At 49.4% G+C, this 7192-nt stretch overlaps 1 protein-coding gene across 1 annotated transcript in view; it reads right to left on the reverse strand.

Moving 5' to 3' along the window:
* AKAP17A (A-kinase anchoring protein 17A) overlaps positions 1–342 on the reverse strand; it is a 15200-nt gene extending 14858 nt beyond the window's left edge. Inside the window, exon 1 of the mRNA XM_025857633.2 lies at positions 197–342. The gene's annotated coding sequence lies outside the window, so the exon portion shown is untranslated. The remainder of the gene's footprint in view (positions 1–196) is intronic.
* Between the last annotated feature and the right edge of the window lie 6850 nt (positions 343–7192).

Below are 7192 nucleotides of genomic sequence, written 5' to 3' on the forward strand. Positions count from 1 at the left end.
CCCCAAGCCCCGGCGCCCCCCGGGCCCCCGAGCTCTCAGCCCCCGCAGACCCCGGACTCCCGGCCCCCAGAGAGCCCCCCGGCCCCCGAGCTCTCAGCACACCCCGGCTCCTCGGAGTCTCCGGCCCTCACAGCCCCCGGGCCCCGGGGCCCCCCGCCCGCTTCGCGGAGGGGGCTGGTCGCGGGGTGTCGCTCACCGGCGCGGGGCTCCGCCTGCGCCCCCGGCCACCGCCGCTCAGGCCCGAGCTCGCCGCCGTCCCCCAACGACCCCGGCAGCCGCGGCCTCTCCGCCCGGCGCCGCCACGGTCCGCCGGAGGCGCCCCCGACGCCACCCGCCGTCGCCACCGCCCGCCCCTGTGACGCATTTCCGCTTCCGGCGCTCGTGCTCGCGGAAGCGGCCGCGCGGCGGTCCCCTGTTTCGTCGGCCGGGTCTGGCCCCGCCCCTAGGCGGGACTTCCGGGAGGCCTCCGAGTGGGCGGGGGGTGGGGCGGGCCGGCCCGGGCTTTGCACTGCGCGTGCGCAAGTCCCACCCACCCCCGCCGCTGCCACCTGTGCCTGGGGTCCAGGCGGCCTCACCTGGGGCCGCGTGGTGCCCTGGCCGCCCTAAGCCAAACAGGTGCGGGGCCTGTGCGTCCGCCTCCATTACTGTTATGCTCACACACCACATACAACGTAGCCGTACGGTTGAACTATTAACCATTTATTTACTACTAGTTACTTTTACTACGTATACTGATGGTGGAATATAATTAAATATACTATATACTGCCCTAAAAATATGCAACAACATAAAGACGCCACATCTTCATACTTTAACAGTTTTACGTCTCTTATTTTGATGTCGTTAATTTTAGTTTTTATTTTTTTAAACGTTTTATTCATTTATTTGACAGAGAGAGACACAACGAGAGAGGGAGCACAAGCAGGGGGGAGTGGGAGAGGGAGAAGCAGGCTTCCCGCCGAGCAGGGAGCCCGATGCGGGGCTCGATCCCAGGACCCTGGGACCACGACCTGAGCCGAAGGCAGACGCTTAACGACTGAGCCAGCCAGGCGCCCCGATATCGTTAATTTTAAAATGCATAAAACGTAAGTAACCACATAAAATACGTTTTACATGTAATATGTAATAATAGTTTTTAAATAAGATACGTATAGTTACATAACATAATTATAAATTGGCATGTTACAATTTACTAAGCTCCCACATTATGGCAGATGCTGCATAAGGCATGTGTTTCTGATGCCCCAAATATAACTCCAGGGGCGCCTGGCGGCTCAGTCGGTTAAGCCTCAGATTCTTGATTTCAGCAGGTGTCGTAATCTCAGGGACTCTTGATTTCAGCTGGTGTCTTGATCTCAGGGACTCTTGATTTCGGCGGGTCTCATGATCTCAGGGACCCTTGATTTCAGCTGGTGTCATGATCTCGGGGACTCTTGATTTCGGCTGGTGTCATGATCTCAGAGTCATAGGATCGAGCCCCCACCCCCAGGCTCAAACGGGCATCTGCTTGTCCCTCTCCGTCTTTCCTCTCCCTCTGCTCCTCCCCCCTCCTCACGCACTCTAGCACTTTCTCTCTCAAGGAAATAAATAAAATCTTAAAAAAAAAAAAAAAGTATGTCACAAGTCTGCAAAGTGAAAATCCAGGGTGGCAGAACACAAATCCTGTGTTGTTCAACAAAAGGTGCCAAAACATTAACTTCAGAGGGGGCAGGAGTGGGTGAGGGGACCCTGGTGTCACGTGGGGCTGCTGGGTATCTGGGTGCCTGCTATGTATGAGTCATGTTGTCTGAGTGTCTTCTATGTGTGAGTCACGTTGTCCTGTTAATAAACCACCCATCAAAGCAAATATGATCATGAGCTCCTGACAAGGAGGGAGCAGTCTGGGGTGTCTCAGGAATGGGACCACTCTTTGAACCCAGGCAGGCGTCTTGGTAGGATGTGCCTCATTGCCATCTTTATTTAACTTCTCCTTTGTCTTGGAAACAGGGAGGTTTTGGGGGTTCTCATTAAAACCCTGTCCCCAAGGCTGCTTGCAAGGCGATGGCGCGTTTCCCTGGGGAACTGTTAAATTTGGAAACTGTTTTTCCACTCCGCTGGTCTGAAGCATTTGCAAAGCAAAGTAATGAGATACTCTTTCAGAACCTGCACATCTAAGAGGTGGTCATAATAATTTCAAAAACGCTCAAGGAAAATCCTTTTACACGTTTGAGCAAGGTATTCCTCTTCTGGATGCATCTCAAAAATAGGAAAACAGAGTCCCTAATATCTGCAGCCCTAATCTAGTATGGCCTGGGCATAGCTGTATAAATCACTCTCACAGAGTATGAATGAAGGCTGGGAGGATGATGGGATTCGCTCCCCGGATTCTGTGGCAAAGATGAAGGAATTCTGCCGTCGAAATCAAAGTCCAGAATCAGGTCATTCAACCTAATGAAAGGAAAATTAATCCTGGGTGGGCCTGGCCTAGTCAGGTGTAGGAGTCAGAATTAAGAAGGGCACAAGGTTTGAGGCAGCAGACATACAGCCTGGTTGCCTGGAATAAGAAGCAAACTGCCTTATGGAGAAGAGCATTTGGCAGGAATTAGTGGGTGGCCCCTAGGAGGTGAAGGTGTCACTGCTTCACTCTCAGAGAACTGAATTCTGCTAACAACCAGTTAGCTTGTAAGAGAGCCCTAAGTCTCAAAGGAGACCCCCCCCCTTACTGCTTGCCGACGCCTTGCTTTCAGCCTGGTGAGTCCCTGAGCAGAGACCCAGTTATCTCATACCTGGACTCCAGAGTTAACAGAAACTGTGAAATGTTTTAAAATGTGTCTATCACGTATTTATCACATATGGTGCATGTGGAGGGGAGGACTTGAATAACAGAAATTCATCCTCTCTAGTTCTGGAGACCAGAAGTCTGAAATCAAGGTGTCAGCAGGGTTGGTTCCTTGGAGAGCTCTAAAAACAGGTTTGCTCCAAGCTTCTCTCCCAGCTCCTGGTGGTTGCCCGAAATCCTTGCTGTTCCTTGCTTGTGGCCCCATCATTCCAATGTCCGTCACCACACAAACACCTTCCCTCCGTGTGTGTCTCTCTCTGTCTCCACCTCTCACTAGGACACCAGTCATGCTGGGTTAGAGCTGTCTGTAGTCTACCATGACCTCATCTTCATTTAACTGATTAGGGCTGACACCGAGAGGGACCCGGTCCCTTTCCAAATGTAGGCATTCAAGGAGGCACCACTAGAACTGAGACCAGCCAACTGGTCTAAATGCAGAACCAATCCAATTCTGGCTTCCCTCTAGATTACTTCCCTCCAAGCTAGAAACCTCCTCCCCTCCACTGACATCTTTCACTTTGACCCAGATTCGGAGATTCCATTAATCTGTTCCTACAAGGAAAGTGCTTGAGGATGTAAATGTGTAGATCTATAAATGTATGCATATATGAATACCTATGCATCCACTTATCCATCTATCTATCTCCCTCCGTCTACCCATCTATCCAACCCCCTATGTATTCATCCATTTATCCAGCTATTCATCCTTTTCCCCATCCATGCATGTGTATATTCATTCACCCCCCTCGCCTACCTACTCAATCCCTCCATGCCCCCTCCACCCACCCACCATCCACAAATCTACCCATCTATCCATCCATCCACCCATCTATCCACTCCTGCACCATCCGCCACTCACCCACTTCTCCATCCCCCCGTCAAACAAACTAGACACCCAGCCATCCCTCTCTCCATCCCTCTACCTCATAAATCCATGCCTCTGAAACCTTTACTCAAAACAACTCCTTTCCACCAGGTGGCGTAGCCGCCACCCTAATGAACACTGGAGAGAGCGCTGCCACATTAATCCTCTGGTCTGGTCCGAAGCCAAGGTCTTAAGGGTCACTTAGTTAATCCCTCATCCATCCTCAGCAAAGACACGTCCAGTGGTTTCCCATGAACGTTACCCTATTTACGAAATCCACCCAATGCAACTCATTCTCTTCTTAGAAAGTTCCCCATCTGTCCCAGAACTTTTAACTCAACAAGTGCCTGACTCGTTCTAAAGCAGCAACATAAAAAGAAAAGAGTATTCTGTTGTCTTTAGGGTAGCCACACCATGAGCTGGAGGCAGTACAGGAAACTCACTCTCTCCTCTGCTGGTGTTGGGTGTGTTAATTACCCTGATGTTAGAAAGGAAATTCAACAGGGTCTATAATAATTACCATTTAAAAAAAAATTTTTTTAAGATTTTATTTATTTATTTGACAGAGAGAGAGAGACAGCTAGAGAGGGAACACAAGCAGGGGGAGTGGGAGGGAGAAGCAGGCTCCCAGCTCAGCAGGAAGCCCGATGAGGGGCTCCATCCCCTGACCCTGGGATCATGACCTGAGCCGGCCGAAGGCAGACGCCCAATGACTGAGCCACCCAGGCGCCCCTAATTACCATTTTTAATGTGCCCACATTCTCTTTGATTCAGCAATTCCACTGCTGGTAATTCATCCCATAGAATTTTTCCCCACAGATATACAAAGGAATATGTACAAATTATATTGCACATAGGTATGTACACATACATATATTTATATATGTGTGTGCAGCACATACACATATTATGTGTATAATATATTGAACATATATGTTTCCTTCAGGAATACAAGGTACCTGTGCAATGAATGCTTCTGGCAGCATTAGTTATGAGAATTGGAGGCAGCCCAATGCACACATACAGGGTGCTGAGTAAGCCAGACAGTACACCCCTATGCTGAGTCAGGCATAGGTGTACTCACTCAACAAGATGCAACATTACATGAAGATGGCACGTTGCAGACATGTTACATGCTCCCGTTGTTGTGATGGTATATGGTATTCAGTGGTGACTTCAGAGTGCGGAAACAGCACTTTGGGGTGGGGGAACCGTGGCACAGGGAAAGACGGAGAAAGGGGGATGAAGAGGGATAAAGGACTCGCAGCTAAATCGAAGATGTCCAGCTGAATTGCATGGTCAGGGGTAAGAAGGATAAGAATGACCCTGAGGTCCCCGGCTCTGGCCACTGGATGAGGTCGATGACATAAACTCCATGGTAAAATCAATTAGGAGAAGGCTCAGTTTGGGGCAGGAAGGAGGCAGGTGGGTCCAGTTGGGATGATGTTGGTTTAGAGACCCCTACAGCCCTGATGGAGCTGTCCAATAGGATCCGGAGCTCTGAGTGAGTCCAGGAGGAGGAAAAACCATGACATCAGAGCTGTAATCGTGGGACACAAGGAAAAGAAACTGTAAACAATCCATCCATTCATCTATCCATCCATCCATCCAACCATCCATCCATCCATCCACCAACTCATCCATCATTCATTCCATCCATCCATCCATTCATCCATCCATCCATCCATCCAACCATCCATCCATCCATCCACCAACTCATCCATCATTCATTTCATCCATCCATCCATTCATCCATCCATCCATCCATCCATCCATCCATCCATCCATCCATCCATCCACCAATTCATCCCTCCATCCATCCACCCATTCAATTATCAATCCATCCATCCGTTTACCTAACCACCAATTCAATTATCCATCTATCCATCCATCCACCAATTCATGCATCCACTCATCCACCCATCCATCCATCTATGCTAGTGTCAATGTGTGACAAGATGCATGGAATAATTGGAAACCGAGGAAGCTCACCTGAGCCTTGCCATACAGTTTTTATTGGTACTTGATGACATACTTTCCTTGTGGCTAACGTTTAGCGTCCACCTCCTCCTGGAGGCTCACAATAATATCTTTAATCTTCATCCCCTCTTGGAGGTTGGAACTAATAAAGCATGTCCCAAAGCCCTCCTCATAAACCACTTCACTAAATGGTCAAGTGACCAAAGCCCCCAGGCAAACAAAGACAGAACAGGACATGTCATGGCCTGGACATCACCTCCTAGGAGCCAGGCACAGAAACCAGGCCTCCTTTAATGTCAGATTGAGTCTTCACCACACAAAAACTAAGTGCAAAAGTGCTACAATTTCTGGTAAGCAGTTTGAAGGAAGATGTGAAGGGGTGATATAAAGCATGGTCAGGGCAAGGGTAGGGTCCCCTCAGGAGATCGTGGTGGAAGCCCTAAGGGCGGATGTGTAGGGCTTGTTGAAGGAAGTTGAGGGGATCCTGGCCTCTCGGTGCAGAGTGGTCTCCCCTACATCTAGCTAGGTCCTGGGAGTGGGGAGTGGTCAAATGTGCTTGTGGGACTTTCCATGAGAGAGATCATACCAACCTCCTGTGGGCTCCCAAGCAGAATGGAACTCTTGTGGGTCTAGGGGCAAAGCTGATGCCCACAAGCAGCTCTCAGCGTCCAGGTGGAATCTGTGGTTGTGTCTTGCTGGGTTAAGATCAATTTAATCTCCTATATCCCCTCTCCTTTGTGGCCTGTCCAGATCATACAGAGAAACACGGTGTTTCCAGGACCTGAATGTTTGTTCATAGAGTATCCCCCTCTGTTCATTCTAAGACTGACTCCATATTTTCTTTGTGGTTTGTTCCTGCTTTACAGACATAGGTTTAGTGTCTGAATGCCTTGGGTTTATAAACATGAGTTCAAACATGGGTTTAGGGCCTTCTCTGTGATTTCTCGACAGGAAGAGTAGAAAATCAGATGTTGTAGAGATCAGATCAAAGGGCAGTCTCAGAACAAGAGATAAAGATGCAAAACCAAGTTACGGAAGTGTCCCTCCCTTTGAGAGAAATGACATCCTTGTACTTCTCACCAATGTGCTGGGCTTCCCTTTTCTTTTTAGGGTAATTGAGGTGGGCCATCTGGAAAGTTCGAGTGGCAAATGACAGTTGGGGGAGGCCCAAGGTAGTGGCCCCATTATGAGGCCTCCAACAAGTAAAGCCTGCCAGAGAGACCCATAGGCAGGATCCAATCCAGAGACATCACTGAGAATTCCCATGATGAGTTCACTGAACTAGAATCTAATGTCAGAGCACTGGCAACCTCTGTCCTCTCTACCCACTCTTCCATCCATCCATCCATCCATCCATCCATCCACTTATCCATCCATCCATCCATCCACTTATCCATCCATCCATCCATCTATCCATCCATCCATCCATCCATCCACCTATCCATCCATCCATCCATCCATCCATCCATCCATCCATCCATCCATCCACTTATCCATCCATCCATCCATCCATCCATCCATCCATCCAT

This window comes from Callorhinus ursinus, unplaced genomic scaffold, assembly GCF_003265705.2.
Source record: "Callorhinus ursinus isolate GAN/ISIS: 27379988/994484 unplaced genomic scaffold, GSC_fseal_2.0 scaffold16, whole genome shotgun sequence".
NCBI classification, from domain to species: Eukaryota; Metazoa; Chordata; class Mammalia; order Carnivora; family Otariidae; genus Callorhinus; species Callorhinus ursinus.